Source organism: Patagioenas fasciata, chromosome 2 (genome assembly GCF_037038585.1).
Source record: "Patagioenas fasciata isolate bPatFas1 chromosome 2, bPatFas1.hap1, whole genome shotgun sequence".
Classification (NCBI taxonomy): Eukaryota; Metazoa; Chordata; class Aves; order Columbiformes; family Columbidae; genus Patagioenas; species Patagioenas fasciata.
In genome coordinates this window covers 85663498-85685843 of record NC_092521.1, presented here as the reverse complement: position 1 = coordinate 85685843, position 22346 = coordinate 85663498, and the positions used below count along the sequence as shown (strand labels likewise).

Below are 22346 nucleotides of genomic sequence, written 5' to 3'. Positions count from 1 at the left end.
ATGAATGTAGGTACCTTTGTGCCTCAACAGCTTGAGGGGGTGTATTTTTTCACAAATGAACTTCAACCCTAATCAGCCAAAGAGAAAATAAGACTTGGTTGTGGTTTTAAGTGCTAATTGTTGGTGTTTAAATGGGTGTCAGTAAAGGCTCTGACTGTGTGATTGTCTATGTCAGTATTTAGTGTTTGAACATTTCTCTTCAGAATGGGTTTCTAGTCCTCTAGTCCTGCTTCTGGCTGCAAAGAGGACTAGAGCAGCCACACCCATGGGACAGGAGAGGCCTCCCAAGCCTGAGGTTGTGTTGCATTGACCTTCAGCAGCTGGGGTGGAGGAGCTGTCTGAGTCCTGGAGTCCACTGGATTCAGTGATTTTTTTTTTGCAACACCCTTAACAAGGTGTTCATTACTTTTTTTTTTTTTTTCCCTGCTTATAATCTTTACATTCAGTACTCTGAAATCAGAATTTAGTATTTAGAGGAAACAATACTACTAATGCTAGCTGTGTCTCTGTTGGGGCATGGCATATGATGGCCTATGGGGACAAGTTGTTCAGTCTATTCAGCTCGGTCTGCTAAAGCTATACTAGCATCAGTGGTTACCAGAGAGGGAAGGAACCTCTTTCTGAACTCGTGTTTACTGCTTATTTACTTTTAATATACCTTTCATCTAGAGAAGCCTTTTTTGTTGATCCAGTGAACTGGTGATCCAGTCTTCCTTAAGAATTTACTGTCTTTCAGAGAAAATTTCTGCTGTCCCTTTGATACCAGCTATTGAAAATCTGCAAGTTTTATTGCATATTATCAAATAAAAGCATTGTTTGCCTTCCCAGATTTAGTAATTGTGTATGATACAAATTCAACTTTTCCAAACAAAACTGACTGTACAAAATAAACAACTATAAAAGTTAAATTCAGACCTGTTGAATTCAGAACAATGAAAAGTAGGTTTGAGGCTGCTCCAGGAGCTCTGAATAAGGTGCTAGCAGTGCTGAAAGTTGTTTCAGGAATAGAAAATCCACCATTTAACCACTCCAAATGGTTTTACTGGGTGGCTCTCACTTCTGGGAAAGGTTCCTTCAGCTGACCTGGAGCAAAATCCTTTTCACATATTGAAATTCTGTTCTTGCTCTCTTTCAAAGCATGCAATCAATCCTCCCTTTCTGCTGCACCTGTACCATGGGAATGGTACTTGAGTTGCAAGTTTATATTTGGTTTAGCAGTACCTACACAAACTGCAGTAATGATCATGTAACGATATAAATAATGTAACTGTGAAAAACGCAGTTGTGATTCATGCTAAGATGTTTAATGTTTACAGATATAACCAAATGAGGCACGGACTCTGAACCTGGTAAAAAGAAAAAGGTGGTTAAGTTCTATGTAAAAAGTTATGAAACTTGTTTATGAAGTTATATTGATAGAGGGAACTAACATTTTAAGGGTTAAGCAGCTACATAATAAGGGCCTACTAACAAGCTAACATTTTAAGCCACATAATTAATATCTAGTTTAGAGCTGTATGTAACCAATTGTGCTAAAAAAGCAGGACTGCATCAAATGCTGAGATAAGAAGTTTTACAGCATCAGCTGCAACCTTGAGGAGACAAGATAGCCAAGATTTAAAGCAAAAAGGGGGTGTCAGTCTGGTTTCAGTCAACTTGGCAGCTTGGGTTCCAGTCAATTCCTCATAATGAGCCAAAGGTAAAAAGTTCACTGTGACGAAGCTGAAGGAGCCTTCATCCAAAGACCCCTCCTCAAATTCACCAAGTGACACTGCGCAGGAGCAACAGGGGAGGGTCAAGGAGGGGCTATGGAAATGGTTATCTGAGACTCGCTTTATGAATATTTATAGGCATTCCTGAGGTCATTATGAATATGTAATACCTTACTGTATTTAAGCACACTTCTTATTGTTAAAAGGCATGCGTGTTGGGTGGAGTGAATCCCCCGCGCACCCAGCGCTGTTTTGCTTATGCTCTAATGAACACATGTTTAAAGAATACAATTAAGGAATTGGATTAAACGTTGTTTATCCATAGAAAAAGCGTAAGTTATTTATTTCATAACTATTCGTATCTTATAATTAATATCTCAGAAAACTCCATTAGAAAGGTAATTGGTAATAAACCCAGTTAGGTAAGTAGAAAAAAGAAACTTCTCTGCAAGTAGAAAGAATATGATTGTTGATACGAAAGAGTCCTTATAAGAGGAAAGAAGTCTTCTAAGGAAATAGCTGTTTAAAAGGGGTTTGTCTTGGTTATTCTTTGCAGTTTGTCTGATTTCAAACATGCTTCTATACATTTACAAACTGAGATCTTGAAGTTTCTTTTCCTTCTTTTGTTGACATATCTTGAGAGCTTATAGTAATGGTGATTTTTCATAGTACAAGGTGGAATATGCTTTCAGAAAATTAATTAATTCAAGTTAACAAACAGTGTTTGGCTCAGATTTTGAGAATCCTTCTCTCTTGCTCTTGTGAATTGCTTCCCTTTCTACTAAGTGTGATCTTTATGTGTTTATGTAGTGGAATTACATAATTTTTCCACCGTGGATTCTGGATTCTGTTATTTTCTGGTCTTTTCAGCATACATCTGCAGTATGTTGAAGGATTGTTGCCTTTGGAAATTAAGATAGGTCTTTTTGGAGGGTGGGTTAAACAGATAAATGTTAAATTAATGAGAATTAGCATGTTAGTAATGTAATCCAAAAGACTGGTGTGGATGAACTGGACTTGATATTTTGAAGAGAAACAATCTTTCATTTCTACGTTCAAGATAGACTTGAAATAACTCTTAATTAAAATATCATCTTAATAGCCAGACGTGGTAATAACTGTAACCGCTTTCTACTACCTTCCTCTGAAAATCTGTCTAAACATCTACGTAATAATTTGTTTGGTGCTGCTAATGTTTGTTTGGTTTTGTGTGTTTTGGTTTTTTTTTTTTTTTTTTTGGTTTGGTTTGTTGTTTTTTTTTTTTTTTTTTTCACTCTGATGTTCTTTATATCTTGGCATAATCACATGAATTTATGTAGTCCTATTTTACTGCTTGGGATTATGGGCCTAGAAGTCATACTCTTTGTGCCTCATGTGCTTCGTAACCAGTTTGCATTTTCATGAAAGCAAAACCTCCTTTATTATCTGCTCCTATGGTGGAGACCTTTTTTGATGAAGTCTATTTCATGTTAGACAGTAGATTCCTCGAGGCTAGTTTAAGGGACAACAGGGTCCAAAACAACTTTTATTAAACTGGTGAGAAATAGGGTTTTAGCACTCCAAAGTGACGTGAATAGAGGTTCGGATATCAGTTGAGGAAATTATTAAGGGGCAGCAAATGTGCAGGGAAAGTAGATACACTCACAGTCCTGAGAGGGTTAATTTTACTCACACACGTGGTGGCAAGGCAAGCGGAGTCTCTGTCCTGGGGCGGCGGGTGGCGGGGAAGTGGTTCCTGGCAGCAGCAACTCAGCTTGTAACTCCAAGAGGATGGTGCAAGGGACGGGCCTCGATGAGAATCCCGTTTTTATAGCCTGATCAGATCTGACTGTAGGCATTCCAGAAGCTTCTCTGCACCCCCACAATGGCTATGGGGTGCCCCTGAAGCTTCCAAACATTCCCCACACTGGCCGTGGGTGCCCAGCGGCTCCCTGGCACCTCTGCGCTCCCTTCTTCTCTCTCTTAATGACCCTGGCCAGCAGGCTCTGGAGTCAAACAAAAGAAACTGTTAACCTCAAGCAGCAGAGAGAGAGGGAGATGTGTCCACGGTTTCCATATCGAAGGAAGGGAGGGGGAGAGAGGGGAGTTTGCATTTTGCCACAATTCCTTAATCTATACTGAAAATTTATGTAAGATTCATAGAAGTAGTTTGTAAAATATTGTAAAAATCCAAGATAATTGCTTATTCTGTAAATCTGTAACAACAAAAAAAAACAACCCAAACCATCTATTTAGCATCTGTATAATGTCATACTTTCAGTCCATGTATAGAATAATGGTTTTGTCATGACTGACATGTTTGAAAACACACCCCAGTGATATTCTGATGTAGCACTGAAATTTATTTGTCCTTGCAATTATTTTTATAGTATAATTTCAAAAAACTTAACTCCAAAATCTGATTCATTTAAATTTTGAGAGAGCTGGAGCTAAATAGGAGGTCCTGAAGTAAAAGAAACTGAATCTTTGCCAAAAACAGTGACAGATAAAGTGCAAGAATGAGTTGAGACATCACCAGTGGAAAGCATTCATGACGGCAGCGAGGTTCCTGTAGTTCAAATTTGTAGATCTGAATGTGAGGATGAGTATCTCAGTTATCAAAGTTGTGGTTTTTTTTTTGTTTTTTTTTTTTTTTTTTATTAATTAGTGGTGTGTGAAGGACTTGCTACCTTTTGTCACGTTTGTGCTCACTGTAACCCTTATATGGATATCCTATATCTGCATAGTTACAGCAAGAAAGCTAGTATCCCTGAGTCGATTAACATAAGAAAGGCCTGATGCAGGAGAAGGTAGAAAACAGGAAATGAGAAAGAAAAGGGGTCAATGTGAGGGAAATGGTAAAATGCTTGGAAATGGAGAAGCAGAAGAAGAAACAGAAGAAAACAATGAAAAAATGATAAAGAATTGCCTTTAGGATAGCAACTTTTATTGGTTGATGTTTGTTAATTTAAAATGTGTTTTGATTTGCTCCACCACTGGCTGTGATAGTTTTCTAGTTAGAGAAATGTCTGAAACTCTTCTTTCTTACTTAATTAGTACTGCTTTCTACCAAAAACCTCCCTGCTTCGATTTGACTAGCTACAAATGTGAATATGTCTCTATTGAGCTTTCAGGTTGAATTAATTTAAACTTTCTTCTTAGTGTGCTTCAGTGAGGCTTTAATTCAAGGTTATAACTAAATTAACTTCTGTTGAAGGACTCTGTTCACCTAACTTTCTATTTCAAAGCATTGCTGGTAAGATTGCCTGTGCAGCACCCCAATCCTTCTCTAGGGCTCTGTCAGAGTGGAACTGGACCGTAAATTCTTCTGTGTAACAGCACAGAAGGCTGAGACTCTTAATAGCAAAACCAGTTATCTGTTTTAAGGGTGATACAAAGAGACCTTAACTACTATAGGCCTTTAGGGAACTAATCTTATCATTAGAGTAGAGGGAGATGAATATTGATGTAGCGGACACTGGGGAGGCACTCAAGGGAAGGATGAATATTTGAATTACAAAATTATAAAAAATGATTGTTTAAAACCAACAAAAACAAAACAAAAAACCCCACAACACTGAAAGAGCTTTTCATCAGAAAGTGTCGTGTTACCAACATTAACTTATGTTTATGAAGTTATATGGGTATGTATAGAGATATATTTATGGATGTATGTTCATATATATGTACATATATTATGTATATGTAAATATCCAGACAACTGCTTTCCTGGAGATGGCTGAACACCTGCCTGCTGATGGAAAGCGGTAGATTAATTCATTGTTTTGCTTTGCTTGTATGTGCAGCTTTTGCTTTACTTACTAAACTGTCTTTGTCTCAAGCCATAAGTTTTCTCACTTTCAGTCTTCTGATTCTCTCCCCCATCCCACCTAGAGGGAATGAGCAAGTAGCTGTGCAGTGCTTAGTTGTCAGCTGGGGTTAAACCATGACACAGTAGAATATAGTAATTTTGAGACTTTGCAGTGGAAATTTCTGTAGAATAACATGCAGAAAATATTTTAACTGGTTTTAGGTTGATTTTGAGCACATAAATTTCCAAATATCAAAGGTCTTCTGCACAATGAGCTTGTACTTTCCAACACAGCTAAATGAGTTTTGAGTGTTCTGATTTTATTGTCAGTGTTTGCTCTGATGGTTTATTCCCAGATGAGTTAGAGCGGCCCAGGTGTATGATTATGTTCTGTTCTGAAAGACATCTGGAAGTATTTCTGAAAGAAGCGACTTAAAATTGAACCAGGGAAGAGAAGAAAATGAAATTTTGCCATTAGTAATGGGTTGCTTTTTTATGCATTTTGATTAAACTTCATTTCTTTTGTGTATTTTATCCAATATAAAGTCGGTGTAATTTTTTGGTTTGTCTTTTAAGATGTTTAGTTGATAAGTTAGTTTTTAGAAGGTGACACATTTGCCACAATACAAACATGTTGGGTGTTTTAGCATGTTAATGATAAATTACTTTCTGTGCATTAAAAATGTGTTGTAAAGGGGATGGAAACATTGCAAAGATATGCTTTTGCTCTCATACTCATTGTGGTGTTCCAAATTTGAGTTAATGGGACTTGAATGTTAATTGCCTCTTAATAACATGAGAACGAGCACAGTAAACCAGCAAAGCAGTGCTAAGAAAACGGATTGACTCTGTGTTTTGTTTCTGTAGCTCTTGATTGTAAATTAGTGTTCATCATACACTGCTATAGAGAAACTAACATTTTAATAAACACAATTTCTGCTAGTTTGTTTAAATCATCTTCCATTCCTGTTCGGCTTCCTTCATAGGACCCTGATTTCATAAAGATTATTTTCCTATTGGGTCCTATTTGATCTAGTTCAAGAACATCTTGAATGTTTATTTTTGGTGGTATAACCTGCAAGACAAAAACACTTAATCGTGTAAAACTATGGAAAATTACTTTATACATAACTGTCAAATATTGTATTAAACGTTTTATGTATTACTTGGCAAGGCTTCTAGGCATTTAATGAAATGATCAATTCCAAGACACTTTGAACTATCAAGGTTAGGATGCTGCATTACCTGTATAAATTGAGTCTGTAGGGAACAGAGGGGAAGAAAAAAAAATAATAAAAAGATCAATAGGTGGTTTCTCAAACATATTATTTTGCTCTTGTAATGAATAAAAATGTCAGAGCTTTGTGCAAAATTAATTTATAATCTTTTTGGAGAAGGAAAAAATGATGGAAATATGGAAAGTTAATCTTAGGATGTTTACTCTTTCTTTCCATTTACATCTTGTTTCTTTTTGTTACAGCAGTTGGGTTTTGTTTGGAAATTTGTGATACTCCTGCATCCCTCAAAGTCCTTGTACTAAGATTTTCAAGTACACTGAATATTTTTTGGGGAGGCAAAGATTTTTCCAGAACAGGGAAGTAAAATTCTCAGTCTATGGAAAATTGCCTAGGATGTGACTTCTAACATGACAGCTTATGAGGATGACAGGTCTGAATTTAAGTGTAGTTGCAATGGTTTTTAACTTTTTTTTCTTTTTTCTTTTTTCTTTTTTTTTTTAATTTGTTCCTGGTTTCTGTAATACCTGCAGATTCTGTTGTACAGAGCAACGTTCTTCTCACATTCACCTCTGGAAAGATGTAACTCAGTTTTTATATTTACTTGGAACATCTCTCCCCTTGGCATAACAAGGTGGAGACCCAGCAACAAATTGAGACTGGAGCTTTCAGATTACAGAAATGATGATGAAATGGTTTCTGATTAAAGAAATGTGTTGCAAAAATATTCCTTACAGTAGTTTTCCAGCTTAGTGAATAATACTTGGGCATCTTCTGATGTGATCTGGTATTTTTTTAATCTAGGAAGTTTTGAATAATAGTAAAATATTTACACTTAAGATATGGACTTAGAATTACAGAGAAAATTGCCTGCACATAGAGATTTTGCCACTGTGATTGTGCACTTTAACGGAGTTCTTTACATTGACAGTTATACTTGTGCAAAGGGTCCCCAAATCTGAAGGTTATTCTGCAGATTTAACGATACTTTCGAAGATGCATGAAAACACTTCAAAGTATGTGTTTACTTGTGTAATAACGTGAGGTATGGAAAGCTCAAACCTGTCTACCACATAACTAGGCATCTGTTTATTACTAAGGTCTATCTGCCATATTGCTGTGATAACACATTTTCAGAGAGATCTAGACAAATTGGAGAGCTGGCCAATCACCAGCCGTATGAAGTTTAACAAGGGCAAATGCCAGATTTTGCACCTGGCATATGGCAACCCTGGCTGTACGTACAGACTGGGGGATGAGATGCTGGAAAGCAGCTCTGTGGAGAGGGATCTTGGGGGTTCCGGTCAATGGCAAGTTGAACATAAGCCAACAGTGTCCCTGGCAGCCAACAGGAACAACTGTGTCTTGGGGTGCATCAAACACGGTGTTGCCAGCCGAGCCAGGAAGGTCATTGTCCTGCTCTGCTCTGCACTGGTGCAGCCTCACCTGGAGTACTGTGTGTACTTTTGGGCACCACAGGATATAAAGGATCTCAAGCTACTGGAGGGTGTCCAGAGGAGAGCCACGAAGTTCACGAAGTTGGTGGAGGGTATGAAGGGGATGCTGTATGAGGAACAGATAAAGTCACTTGGTTTGTTCAGTCTGGAGAAGAGGAGACTGAATAGAGACCTCATTGTGGCTACAGCTTCCTTCCTTATAAGGGGTGGAGGAAGGGCAGGCATTGATCTCTTCTCTCTGGTGACCAATGATAGAACGTGAGGGAATGGCAGGAAGATGTGCCAGAGCAGGTTTAGGTTGGACATTAGGAAAAGGTTCTTCATCTTTGGGTGGTGGAGCACTGAACAGGCTCCCCACAGATGTAGTCACAGTGCAAAGCCTGGCAATATTCAAGAAGCAATTGGACAATGCCCTCAGACACATGGTGTGAACTGTGGGGTTGTCTTGTGCAGGGAGAGGAGTTCAACTTGATGATCCTCGTGCACCCCTTCCAATTCATGACATGCTATGATTCTATGAACTATTCTTTCTTTAGAGCAAAACTAGTATAAGTTTTGGACTCAAGTGCATTCCTTTGATTTTTGGTTGGTTTGTTGTTGTTTTTGGTTGTGGTGGTCACTTTGTTTTTTGCTTTGGGTTTTGTTTGGTTTTGACAGTTTTTACTCTGTTACCAGTGATAGTCATGCTCGGAGTTTCTAATAGGCAATCAAACACTTTTAGCCCCCTTGCCAGTGTTCAGAAGCAGTGATGGTGTTTTTCTTCTTTATAAAGAATTGTAGTCTCTCTCTCATCAGTGGTTGTTGTCACCAGCTGTTGACAACAACCAGGTGTTCCTTTCTATTGCCAGCTGTTGCCTGTAGGGATGTGAATCCTTCTTCAGAAGTGTTATTTCAAGAAACTCTGAAACTGTATATTTTTAATGGTGCAATTAATCTTTCACGTATTTGATTGTTTAAAATATGTTATTTGTATAGAGGCATAGAACGAAAATAAAGGCACAAGAAACTGTATCTGTAAAACATATACTGTGAATAACTGCAACTCACCCTTATGCTGGATTGTCCTAACAATGCGGTTGTTTCAATACAAAATTATCTGTGTATAAAAATAGATGTATGTGTGTATGTATATATGTGTGAATATATATTTAGACCAAATGTTCCTCCTCTCGTTGAAAAAATACTTCTCTGCATAGCAAAGCTGTTAAGGAAGGGAGAAAATGAATCTATAACACTGAAAACAAGTGCCACACTACTTGAAATAGCCAAGTACAAATTTTCAGATTTTCGATTATGTGAGGTTTTTTTGATACTTTTCTATGTTAATGGACACTGAAAGCTGGTAATTGAGCATTATTGTTCAAGAAAAAGCTATTTTATTGGAAGTTATGTTATTTGAGAATATTATTGTATATTTCGGGGATTTTATTTTATATTTTTTAACAGATACCTTTAGACAAATTTTGAGAAAATGTAAGGCCTACTAAAAAGCTGTTGTTGGTGTTCTGCAGTTTTGCAGTCTGTGCTTTCTGAAGTTATATTATTCTCTAGAATGAGCTTAGAAGCTTTTCTGGCACATAAAAATGTGGCATTTCTGAACTGAAGTACCAAGTAATTTTGTTGACCCTCAGATATTAGCTGGGAACAACAACAGTGAAAGGAATTAGCTCCATAAAAAACTAGGCACTTGTCAAACTAGTTGAGAAGAATCTCTTCATCTAATTACTTGGTACAGTGAATAAAAGATGTGATAAAAAAATGATGTAGCAAATTAGTGTGGAAATGGTGTGAAATGTGTGCAATTGATTATATGACTGCTGAATGAAAAAATAAATGTAAGGGGAAAAAATAGATACTTTAAGTGGAGAAAAACATTAGAAGTTAGTGAACATCTGGAACAGATACCTTTTTTGGTCTGATCTCTAAATCTATTCTTATGTGAAGTTTGGGAGCTCCTTTCATACAGATATCTCTGCATGAGGACAAGTAAACTCTTTTCTGGCAAAAAAAAAAAAGTCTCAATAGAATTGGATATGACTATGGCATGTTACAGGTATTATGTTTATTGCCTGCTTTGCAGTCACGCAGTTCCTTCCTAGTAGCTTTTCTCACGTCTCATATTTAGTTAGGGTAATCAGAAGTTAGGTGGCTAGGAATGGTATGCTTACGTGTGCTGAATGCTAACATCAATGATAGGTCAACAGTTGATTTTCTGTCAATATTTCAACTTTGGTCCACATTTGAGATAAAATATGTATTGGGTTTGTGTGACAAGGTTATGGTAGTGGTAGAACTACAGAGATGGTTTCTATGAGAAGCTCCTAAAACCTTTCCCTATCTCAAATAGAGCCAGTGCCAGAAAGCTTCAGGATAAACCTGCTGCTGGCCAAGGCCAAGCCCATCAGCAACAGTGGTAGTGCATCTGACATAATTTATTTAAGAAGTGGAAAAAACTGTGGAAGAGCAACAACAGAGAGAGAAGTGAGAGTATGTGAGAGGAACAATCCTGCAGACATCAAAGTCAGAGAAGAAGAAGAGGGAGGACATGCTTCAGGTGCCATAGCAAAGATTCCCCTGCAGCCCATGGTGCATATCATGATGAGGCCAGCTGTCCTCCTGCAGCCCATGGAGGTTAATGGTGCAACTGATACCCATCTGCAGGCCATGGATGACCCCATACCAAAGCAGATCGATGCCCAAAGGAGGCTGTGGCCCTGTGAGAAGCCCACGCTGGAGCAGGCTCCTGGCAGGACCATGGAGAGAGGAGCCCATCCTGGAGCAGGTTTGCTGGCAGGACTTGTGACCCTGTGAGGAACTCGCACTGGAGCAGGTGATAAAAAAATGGAGCCTGTGGGAAGAAGTCACATTGGAGAAGTTCTTAGAGGATGTCTCCTGTTGGAGAGACTCCATGCTGGAGCAGGGTAAGAGTGTGAGGACTCCTCCTCCTGAGGAGGAAAGAGCACAGAAACAATGTGTGGTGAACTGACCACAACCCCCATTCCCCACCTCCTTGTGTCATTTAGTGGGGGAGCCAGTTAGAGAATTTGGGAGTAAAGTTAAGTCCAGGAGGAAGGGAGGGGTGGGGGAAAGGTTTGCTTTTATTTCTCATTACCCTACTCTGACTTTGGCAATAAATTAGATTAATTTCCCTGAGCTGAGTCTAGTTTGCCACTGATGGTAACTGGTGCATGATCTCCCTGTCCTTCCCTGTCCTTCTTTTGTCTCATGTTCTTTTCATTATGTTTTCTCTCCCTTGAGGAAGGGAAATGGTCCAGCCTACCTTTTTTTTTTTTTTTTTTCTTCAAACTCACTTTATGATCTGGAGCTGGCAACGTTTTATAGCAGAAGAATGCTTTATTGATGTTATCTTTAACTTGAGCAAGCTGTGTGATTTCATTTGACAGATGAAGAACTCTGCATCTGTTTTTTTGGTTTTGTTTTGTTTTTCTTTCTACTGCAGATGTGAGAAGAAGAATCCAGACCAAATTATAAAAAATTGGTAAGTAATAGGAGACTGCATATGCACTTCTCTTCCCAGCCTGCAAAGCTTCCTCACAAAATTACCTTGTGTATCTGAAAGGCACGCAGGACAGTACCAAAGAAGCAGGGTTCTGTGAATTGATCAAGCATTCGATGCTGTTTCTGTGATTGTTATAACTTCCGTTTTTACTGTTACTGAGATCGCTTTCATCTCTTTCCCTGATATGGGGCACTTGTGTGAACATGCTCAGAGCCTAAGAAGGGCAGTAGCATGTGCTCTGTGTTGTCACTGTAACAGATATCAATAAGGGTAGAACTGTGGTAATGTACCAGGTCATCCCATCTTTCTCTGGTAGAAGATATTTCGGTAACGTCAATATCAGAATTTTTGTTCCCTAATTCATCTGCTAAACATGCAAATCTAAACTGTATAACTCTATGAAGAAGAACCTTCTGAATTAAAAAACTCTTTGTGAGGGTGAAAGGCTGAGAGAACAGGGTGCCAAGGCTAACTTGTATAGTTGGTATGTATTTTTCATCAAAATTATCAGACCAAGACAAAGCCTAGACTCCTCTAAAGTGCATCTTCCTGCCTGATAATGAAACAGTGAAGTTGGACTTTACTGATTGGCTGAAGTAAGGTACAAATACAGCTCTGACAATTCTTAACAGGCTAACTTGTTTCCAAATCACAGATAGTCCTGAATCTAGAAATGAAACAGGTCTCAGTTCGAGCTTCTGCCTGCCTGTACATTTTTAAAGATGCTGTAAATCAATATTTGCTCCCTATGGGCTGCAGCTATGGCTACAGAGAGGGTCTTCCACTGATCTGTTTCTTGTGCTAGCTTTATGTGACTTTTGCACTACTGACAAAGTTGCTGTGGATTTTAAAGTAGTTCAGAGAACTCTGCGTCTTACAGCTTCATGTTATTGCTGTATTTGCTTTTGTTGAATTGTGTTACAGGTAGCTCACGCAAGGGAACTTCCTTCAGTATTCCTTAAGTAAGGATTTACATTCTATTCTTTGGGAAGATGAGAAATTAATTTAACTCTCTGGTTCCTAGTTGTCTTTCTTTCAGCGATGGTATTTTTGTATGAGAAAATGACTGTTTTATTCTTAAGTAACAATGCTGAGTTTTCTATCAAAAATAGTAGACTGAGAATTGAAGTGTGCAAACAGTTCTTGTTCCACAAGTTTCAACCATCTGGTTGCTTTAAAGAGACAAGGAAAGGCAAGTGCCTTAGGGGGTGAGAAATTAAAATAAAAACCATTTTAGAAAAAAAAAAAATATTAACATTCTAAAATTCAACTTCTATCTTTTCCTCAGTGTTAAGACATCTGGACTTGGAAGCCCTTTATTTTCTGCCTGCATCTGAACTGAGCATCATCTGTTTCTGTCTTGTGCGGTAAACAGCATAGTGCAGCACAGCTGAAAATTTTCAGCAATGACTTTATCCTCTGTACAGTTGACGGGTTTTATTCATTTTCTTTCTCTGTCACAACTTCCTGCAGTGATCATGCAAAGTCGTTAAAGTCACAAGACAAAAAAAAGAAAAAAACATCTTTTGACCTCTCTACATTGGGTACTAATTTCACCTCAGTGCAACATTAAAACCTATACTGTCAACAAAGGAATTCATTCTTGGTTTAACAAAATGTTGAGAGAAAGTACATTAGTATTTGATGTCTGCATCATGTTCTGTTTCCTCCAGTTTTTATCATGTAGTTTATATCTCTGAAAGCATTTTTTGCCTCATAGCGAGAGAATCCAAATAAAGAATAATTTTATTTGGTCTTGAGATTTACTTAGGATTAAACAATATATGCACGTGAGTAACATTTATTAGTATACACCAGCATTTCCTAAAATTAATGCTGAAAAACTTCAGTGAAAAGTACTCAGAGCACACAAAAATCAACCAGTATCCTAGGGTGGTGTAAATCACTTTACAAGCTAGATGGATTCACAGCAACAGAGAACCAGTTATATGTAGAAAAGTCATTTATGTACGTATGGTAGTACATATTTATCAATTTCCTAGGCATTCTGAGAAAACTAAAACCAAATATGCTGCTGTTGTGGTGTTAACAAATTAATTTGAAACATCTTTATTTCCTATCAGTCTATTAGCACATTTCATATTGCTACAACTTACTCTATCAGATTCCAGTTAAATATGTTGTTTGACAGCACAATTTTCAGCATATACGTTTTGTATTTAAGCATGTACTGGCAAAGCTGTCTGACATATCCTAAATACTTGCCAGTTAAATAAATTTCTGTGCAGTTCTACACATCCGAAGTATCCCAAATGTAGAAAATGATTAATGCTAAACTAAAGCTATGCATGTTTTAACTGTTAGTTTCGTTTACTAGAACCCCTATATAAATTTATGATTATGTTATACATATAGTAATGGTTCGTAATCAGACATTTCATATTCTAAATAAGGATGTCTCTAATGTTTTCTTCTATTACTACTTTTCTCTTTCCTACTATGAAGGAAAAAAAATGACCAGGACACAAAGAGTAGTACAGTATTTCAAGATGCTACATAAAGCAAAGCAGTTTCTTCAGTGGTTGTAAGTGCATGTCTGAAAGTAAGCTAGAATGGCAGATAAACAGCTATTCCCTGGGTATACGTATTTCCTCCATCTGGTACATTATTTTCCAAACCCACTTCATTTGGCTTTCAAATGTTAGTTAACAGCTGGTCTAAAGGTTTTCATATTTGCCTTGCACACAATCACAATTCATATGATTTTTAATGTTCTCTGTAACATTTAGCTTGTGATTTTATTTCAGTTTGCTCATCCTGTTCTCCAAAACAATGAATAAAGTTTAGTTTTTAAAAAACTTATTTCTTTTCAAAATAAATGTGTAATGGAATAGAACTTAAGTCAGGAACTAGTCAAAAATCCTTGATCTATACAGGCTGAGGCTGGAATAAACGTAGAAGTAACAGGTAAGTTTTAAGAATAATTTTGTGATCTGACAGTGGTACTTTGAACAAGGCAGAGGTAAACTGTGCAAGCTAGAACATAATCGTAGGATCCAAGAATAAATTAGGTTTGAAGGGAACTTTGGTGGCCCAGGCTCCTCCTCTTCTAAGCAAGATGAACTGTCAGTGTGGATCCAATTTAAATAATGGCACTGTCCAGTCAGGATTTTGAGTATCACACAGAATGGGAATTCCACAATATCTCTGGACACCTGACCAAATGTTTGATCATTCCTTCTGTGGATGTTGTTTGTTTGTTTTTTTCCTCCTGCTGTTTTCCCCTTTGGAAGAACTAGCCTCTGTCTTCTCTGTAACCCTCTTCTACACTCCTAGCCCCATACTCATAGGTAGGAGAATTCTGCAGCTGGTTTTCCCCTTTAGCTTCTCTGTCTGAAGCTAAACAAATCAATTTGTCTTAGCCTGTTCTTATGTCAGATACTCCCACCCCCAGTCACCTTGTAATGTCTTCTGAACTCTCTGCTTTTAGCTGGAAAATCTCTTGAAAGGGTAGAAAGGGGCATTCATTCCCAAAAGGCTATATACATTAAAAGTACTGCTTACTGTGACCTGATAGCTATGATCTAGGAAATGAAGCCCAGAGTGCAGGTACCTTTCATCACTGGAAAGGCACCCTTCTCAGCTCCTTCACCATGACCCTCAAGACTTTTTTTTTGTCATCTGAAGTGTTGTAAAGAGTTAGTCTCTCCAACGTGCAGGTGTTGTATTTGTATCTGGAAGTTTGTAAGATTTTTCTTGGTCCATTCTCCCAGTGTATCCATGTTCTTCTGAAGATTCACTCTTCCCTTCAGTCTACTGATTGCTCCCCTAGTTTCACACCATTTACAAACCTGGTGATGGCTTATATCATCCTGTTGGCCAAATCACTGATGCAGGAACTAAACATATACCCCATTATTGTCCTTGAGGAAAACTTGATTACTGGTTTGAGTGAGTCACTGGATGTCGGTTCAGCAAACCTTCCTTCTACTATGCAGCCCATCCACCCACTCTGTGTTTTAATGACATGGCTATGAGGCTGCTGTGGAACACTGCTTTGAAAGCCTTGCTGGAATTTAGGTAAGAAACATCCACTGCTCTCTTCTACTAGAGTTATTAAGAAAACACATCTTTGTATCTTCTTATGAATTACCTGTTTTGTGTAATTATTAATTTTTGCAACTTTGTTCGAGCTGTTCACAATTATACTTAGGCAACCTAAGTTGTGTCTGATTCCTAATTTACCAAGTGGAATTGTCAGAAGAGTGAAGTTGCTGACATAAGTTGACACAGGCTATCGCAGGACAGAAAACAATTGGATAAAATAGGTGAATGGAATCTGGTACATAAAATATATTTTTTAGCATAATAGTTAAAGAATACTTCTGTAACTGTCTGAACTGAACCAAATGGAATTAAGGTCCTAAATACTGTAGTACCAGTTAATACATGACTATGCCTAATGTATTCTATCAGAAATACTTGTCCGTACAGTCTGGAATATGAAAATATGTATTTGGTGTGTGAAAATATGCAAACTTTTTTTTTTTCTTTTACACTAGTTCTCAGACATGCAAAACAGTTTTTTTCAAAATATAGGAAATGACAGTGTGTGAAGTATGTCTCAATGTCAAACACAGATGACTCTTAAAATCCCTTTAGGTCAATGCAAGATTATTGTTTCTGTATTTTAGGTCTTCAAAGTTTTCCTTTCAAACACAGCTATTTTACATGATATTCACCATTTCACACAGTCAGGTCACATAGTCATCAAAGATATATCAACCTTTGAGAAGTGTTTCAAAATATGTAGAAATAACTGGCCAATATATAACAATGTCACTCTATGTACAGTGACAACGCAAAATCTGATTGTCATGGAGGCACCCCAAAATGACTTCAAGCAAGTAATAATCATAAACCAACTTTAATTTGGAATTGGAACCCAAACCCAAACCAAAAAGACAGACCCAAACCAAATGACAGAAACTGATGAGAAGCAAGGGGGTAATCCAAAATAAGTCAGCACTTTGAAGACGTTTAACAAATTGCAGGTTTGATATACCAGTTGGGAATATTATTACTACACAACCACACAAGAATGATGATCCGCAGCATACATGCACTCACTCAAAAGAAGCCTCTTTCACTCAAGGCTACTCAGAAGAAATAATCCATTGCCCATGGAGGGGCAAGGGCTCACTCAAGGATAGATCCAGGAGAGGTAATCAATCACCAAGGAGGAGGTGAGGGCTCTCAATCCTAGGAAGTCTTCTTAAATGGCATTCCTACTTAGGGCAAGGACTCCGATCACAGTCTCATTGTTCTGAGAAGACCACTCAAATGGGGTCTTTGGAGGGAGCTCCATTTATAGCCTGGTCAGATCTGGGCTGTGGCCATTTATGGGTATGGTCCAGAAGCTTCTATGGGCCTGGGGCACCTTGCTGGCTGAGAACCCTGCCTGTTGATTATGGTTCCTGCCCCTCCTGCTCCCACTACTGAGGGATATGCATGACTGGAGTCACCATGCCCTGGGTTAGGGGGCCGTGACAGTCAGCATCCGACCAAAGTGCGTACATGATGACAGCCACTGTGGGGCACAAAAGGTGTGAAAGAGCCAGCAGCTGCCGTCTTGAAAACATTGGACCTTATCAGGGTGTGTGCAACTGCCACACTGATCTTTATAATAATTAAATATGTATATACTACATTAATGTGATCTTTAACACTGTGCTGTGATATGCATAATATATGGATGAATGTCAAGTTCCTTTTTTCTCTGAAAAGTTTTTTTTTTTTCCTCCTGTGTCTGCATTAAAACAACCGGCCTTTATTTGCATATTATTTCTGAGCCCTTTCTGTTTGTTTATAATTTAACAGTATTGACACTTTCTATTTTTGGCATTTTATTCTTCTGCTCACCACCCCATCTCACTTAAGAGCATTGTACCCCCACCTCACATTGATGCAGCTCTGAAGTACGTTAATGTACAGCACAGTTCCACCTCTAAAGCAGTACTTTGTGTATTAAATAAATTATGCATATTACATTTCTCATCTGAAAAGAAGTGAACTCTAGTTTCAGTAAGCAAGTTGGTCTTGTAGATGTCCCAGTTTTTGACAGAACTTCAGATGTGGGAGAAGAAATTTTGAATGTGTGATTGGGAGTCTGCCTATTTGCTCGGCTCCTAATACTTCTAAAATTTCTGGAAATTTCCTATTTAGGTTGTAAGGAATAGATATTCTTGTTTCTTTGTGGGATTTATTCCACTTGTTAGGAAATCTTCAGCTTTCTGATAACATAATTCACATGCATACCTTGTTTTCTCGTTTCACAGCTTTCTGTGCTGCTAGTCTCTTAATGCCTTGTCAGCAGGGGAGTGTTGAAGAAATGCTTTCTGATTATATTAGGGTTGTTCTACAGAACAAAAGCTACCCTTTCTTGCTGGTGAACACTGATTTCTGGAGTGCTTTCATTTTGTATTATGGCAATACTTTCTGGCAAACATCAAGACTAGTAGTGGTGTGCTATCAGTAGGCAGTGGGAAACACATTTGAGAGGTACTAAATACTTGATCTGACCTCACACAGCAAGTGTTTGGACTTGGCTTTTACTTTTAGTGCTCTTTCCCTTTCCTTCTCCCTCTGGAAACAAACTACCTTTTGTAGCAGAAATAGTGGGAGTGCCAGAAAGATACAATCTTTCAAAGATTATAGAAACCTCAAGGCAATGCTGTTTCTTAGTGCCCTTGAGTCCCATACAGTCCTATGGACTTGATATTTCAAGACTGATCAAGTAAGTACAGTAACAAGAGTACTGAGAGTAGACCTTACCTGTAAAGACTAGAGAAAATTCAGTACTAGAGTCTGTCTGTGTTCCTTCATTATTCCCTTGATTAACAGCAAACAGGTTTTCCTTGGTGTTGCTGTGTTACCAGTGTCTTTATAGAAGTCTTTCTTATTTCCCATCACATTCCACACCTGGTTTTGCTCCCACTGAGCTTTACTTTCCTCATCTTGATTAGATTTGTTTGGTATTGCTGTGTAATTATGGCATTATGAAAGATTTTCTTTCTCTACAGACAGATTTATTCTTTTGTGTTGCCACATCACAGATGAGTGCTTATACCTGGGAAGAGGATAGTTTATTATATGTCGTAACTTCTTACAGCCAGAGTTTAGACTCTCTTCTGTTAAGGAGTTTGCATTGAGATTTTATTTCATAAAAGGACTTCCATGCTGAACTGTTCTCTGGTACTTGTGCTGAAGAAAAAAAAAAAAAAGATGTAAGAATCAAGACTAGGAGTATAAAAGCAAGCTGAAAAATATACTGGTTTGGTTCAGAGCTAGAGATCAGGAGAGAAGATGGGAAAATCTCTCTCATATTGGAATAATCATTGTATTGCTGAAAGGCAAAATCTACTTAAGATCCTTTCCAATATGTTGCAGTCTGTAGTTCCCAGACCTGTAGTCTCCTTCACTGACAGATATCCAGCATGTAATCTGTCTCCATCTGGTAAATTTTATATATTTATATTTATACATTATATTTATATTTATATTTATATTTATATTTATATTTATATTTATATTTATATTTATATTTATATTTATATTTATATTTATATTTAACTATATCTATATCTATATCTATATCTATATCTATATCTATATCTATATCTATATCTATATCTATATCTATATCTATTTTTTTTTTTTAAGAATGCGAGAGTGCTGTTGATACAGAAATACACACAGCTTCATAGGATCTAAACAAATAGTTCAGAAGCTTATAATCTCTAAACACTTTCACACTTTATGCAAGTGCTGCGAGAAGCTAAATCTGTAGGCAACTGCAAGTTTTAAGCGTACTGAGAAGGAAAATGAACATCATAAATTCCCTCTGGATGTAGGTTCTGAATGTTTCTATCTCAACTCTACTTCTTCTTGTGCCATTATTTTCGCCTAGTGCAAACAGTTCATTCCACTTGCTTTCTTAAATGACAGGATCTGACTCGGTACCTTTGGCTACTTCAAAAGAGTAACCTCACTTTACTGTTTGTTGTTGTTGTTTGTGTTTGTTTGTTTGTTTTTAATGTATTGAAGGCATGATAATTTCAATTAACTCAAAATACAACATTTCTACTTTTGCCTTTTTAGACTTTTATCTCCCATATCATAATTGTTCCACTCTCCATCATCTTGTTTTTGGCATATTTTGTACCTTTACTAATACAGCTTGTAACTTATGTCAGTAAATTTAACAATCTGAAATAGCTTTAACTGCATCTGACATTCTAAATTTGAAAGAAAGAGGTGAAATTTGACTGGATTACATAAGCCCAAATAATGTGCTGGGGTAGATGCCAGATGCGAAGGTCTTGTTTTTGTTCCTTAGGTAGAATTCAGAAAGATTGTCATTGCAAGGTGTGATCTAACTGGTGTGTCCCAGTGGAGATAGTGTCAGCTATTTATTACTGCCCTTCCTATTTCTGCTAATGAAATTGACCTGCTATTAAAGTCAGGCTGAATAGAGTAGAAACTTAGTTATATCAACAGCAAGGTTCAATCTGACAAAGTTAATAGAATTTCTTTCTGCAGATTTTACAGAACACAGCATCCCAGATTCTTTCTGCACAGTGGTTTGGGAAAAAGCATTAGAGCAAAATACGATGTACTTTCATTAGAGTTTCTAGAAAATCTGCCTTCTCCCAACAATATTTAGAGAACCAAAATAGACTTTCTTTAACCCATCATAATACAAAAGAGTGTTTGTGGTACTGTACAAAGAACATCCTTGTGCTCCTACAGAGCAAATAATGGGTCTACTTTCCATTGAATTTGAATTTCATGGGTTTTTTTTAAGTGAAGTGCTGTTCAAGGTGATTAAGGATGTATAATCTTTCTCAGTATGACGTGTAAACTTATTCTGCTTTCATTTCATGCCTCCTCTTTATGCTTACACATCAGTAGCAGAACATTAACCTCCATTTTAATTCTACAGTGTTAACACCTAGCTCTGTGGGGGAAGACAGTAAAGGAAATAAAATCATATGCTCCGGGGATTCAGACCCTGGCCTACAAAGGGGTCTGAAAGTCTCCTCAGCTGCAAATCAAGACATGCTCTGGATGAATATTGAAGGTGCCTTGTCTTTTTTTCTGAAGCACAAGTCCCTGCTGCAGCTGCAAACAGGACACCGGATCAATTGGTAGCAAGAAGATACATTCAGAAGATTTCAAACTAAAATTTAATCACTGCCTAATCACATCAGAGGAAAAAGAATTGTTGTCTTCCCTTCTCTTTCCCCTGCAATGAACTGTTGATTTACTAATCATCTAATCAAGTGTAGGAAATGGTGTATGAAATGCCAATAATACATTTGTATTTCCGAAGGTGTGGCAAGAGTTAAGAATATAATGCAGGGAGTGTTAAAACTGACTTCCACATTAAGTAAAAAAATGGATAATCTTTGGAGAATTATGAATCTGAATGGTGTTTCTGAGACCTTCTAAGACGGAGAACATAAAAATAAATAAAAGCATCTAATGGGTAATAGTACTATCCAAGACCTAAATATATGTACAGAGATTATATCTGTGACCTTGTGGGTCCATTACATGTCTGTCAGAAGTGATCAAGATGTCAGTGGAAAGTGACTCTAGTGTTAGAAAAAATAAAGTAAACCTGATTTTTTTGTCTTTGTTCTTTTTCTTCAAACTTTGACTCTCCTCTAGTTTAGAACTTTCTTCAAATATTTAAACTTTGCTACTGCTTTAACTGGATACAGTTAAAAGTGTCCTGAAGGTATTTGGCAGTCCTTAAATCTGGATTATTGAAACACCATGTTCAGGACTCCATATACACTGTTCCTAATGTATCTAGGCATCAGCATGTTTCTCCACTTCAGCTTTGCAGGTTGATTTGACAATTCAGTCATGTTAAGGATTTGTGATGACGACAATTTCTTATTGACCTCTGTGATATTTGGTATACAACAGGATGTTGTGTTTCGAAAAATACCCAGAAAATATATTTTCTGGAATATTAGAGGTTTATATACAGTTTCAAAAGGGATACACATAAAAGTGTAATAACTGTAACTTTTATATGCTAAAATTTTAAGTTTTATAACTGCATGATCACATACTAGTTTTGGAATGGAGTGTCCTCTTTATTCAGTATGCAAGCTGGTCAGTTTTAAATCAGTGAATGTGGAGTATCCTTATTGGTCAAGGAATGACTACAAGTGATTTTAATGCAATTCAGTTCTGATATAGAAACAGTTACTAATTCCCTTTGATGCATAGTTTCCTCCCCTGCCTCTTTGTCTTGCTAACGTGAGACTGAAGGTTCGATTTAGTTTTCACAACACTTCTGTGAAGTGAGGTGGTTCTTGTTTCTCTGTTCATCTTTTTTGAAATAAGGATACAAATATCCTTTAAATTTAGGCATCTGGTTGGACACAAAACATTTTTTTTTTAAATTTATTTTCAGAATACTTAGCATTATATAGAACCTAATATTTTTGAAGTACAACTGCATTTAAAAAAAATAAAAATTGAAATGTTTAGACACTGAAGTTCTCAAGGGACACAAATAATTAAAAATGCTAGTGCTGTCTAGACAGTAATGGTTTTAAGAGTTTGAAAGTAATCACAATTTACTATAAA

General features: G+C 37.3%; 1 long non-coding RNA gene across 2 annotated transcripts in view; it reads left to right on the top strand.

Moving 5' to 3' along the window:
* The first annotated feature begins 1931 nt into the window (after nucleotides 1–1931).
* LOC139827398 (uncharacterized) overlaps nucleotides 1932–22346 on the top strand; it is a 56873-nt gene continuing 36458 nt past the window's right edge. The window contains exons 1-4 of one of the 2 annotated variants that reach the window (XR_011737931.1): nucleotides 1932–2044; nucleotides 10542–11115; nucleotides 11655–11693; nucleotides 13003–14450. This is a non-coding gene — a long non-coding RNA (uncharacterized lncRNA). Of the gene's footprint in view, nucleotides 2045–10541; nucleotides 11116–11654; nucleotides 11694–13002; nucleotides 14451–22346 lie in introns of those variants that run through there. The other variant, XR_011737930.1, reaches the window with a different exon arrangement.